The sequence below is a fragment of the Sinocyclocheilus grahami genome, unplaced genomic scaffold (assembly GCF_001515645.1).
Source record: "Sinocyclocheilus grahami isolate Dianchi unplaced genomic scaffold, SAMN03320097.WGS_v1.1 scaffold2384.1, whole genome shotgun sequence".
NCBI classification, from domain to species: Eukaryota; Metazoa; Chordata; class Actinopteri; order Cypriniformes; family Cyprinidae; genus Sinocyclocheilus; species Sinocyclocheilus grahami.
In genome coordinates this window covers 14,511-15,525 of record NW_015507563.1, presented here as the reverse complement: position 1 = coordinate 15,525, position 1,015 = coordinate 14,511, and positions in this window count along the sequence as shown.

The following is a 1,015-nucleotide window of genomic DNA, read 5'->3' as shown; positions in this document are numbered from 1 at the left end:
TCTGATCTCCTAAGTGCCATCATTAACAGTATCACACACACACACACACACACACACACACACGCTTCAATGCTGCAGGCCACTGAGGCTCTTCAAGCTAATTAAGCTGTTTAGAGTCCTTTGCTGTGTTTTTTGAATGTTTGACTCTTTGAATAAAAGAAAAATACTTTGGAGACATGATAATAAGCCCAAAATGTGTCTGAGCACATTTCTCTTAAAACAGCAGATACCTCCTGAGTCAGTAGAAAACTAAATGCTTTCCTCGGAGCAACAATTTGTCTTGAATGTAAACTCAGCTCAGAAAGGAAAACAATTGAACAATTTGCCAGTAATCAGTCCTTTTTGAACCACCATGGGATAAGTTTCATTGTTTAGTGGGCCCTTATCAAAAGCATATTATAATGATAAGAGATTTTCTCAAATTTCATATCTAATTGGTGTCAAGTTTAGCTTCTAATGGGGAAAAAGTTTGCATATTGTAATTATGGTGTTTTGAGTTTTTTTTCTTACTGTCCCCAGTGACTCACATCAGAGGATTAAAACTCAAAGTGAATGAAATTCTGTTTAGTTTAAAGATATGATATTTATTTCTCCTTTTTCTACAACAAAGGCAAGTAAGTTTCTAAATGCTGCTGTTTATCAGGCATGCAAATGTTTTCTGAGAAAGCATGGACCAGACACACACACACAGAGAAAGACACATATCATTTTGTCCCGCGCTCATGGAACAAAGCACAGCTTCTGTGGCTCTTTGCCATGCACACAAAAAGACTTGGCCCTAGTCAAGAAAAACTGCACTCTTTTTAAATATCTGGAGCCTTGTTAAAGACTCACTAGGGGAAAGTCACTGTGGAGACCAACAAGGCATCTGTTATGTTCTTTGTATTCTTATTTTTCACAAAGGGGGGGGGGGGTTATGCCATGGACAATATAGATGGTGCAAAAGACGTCTCTTCTGTTTAAACAAACTGTAAAACAGATAAAGTGGAAATGCGTAGGATTGCTTTGATGCCAT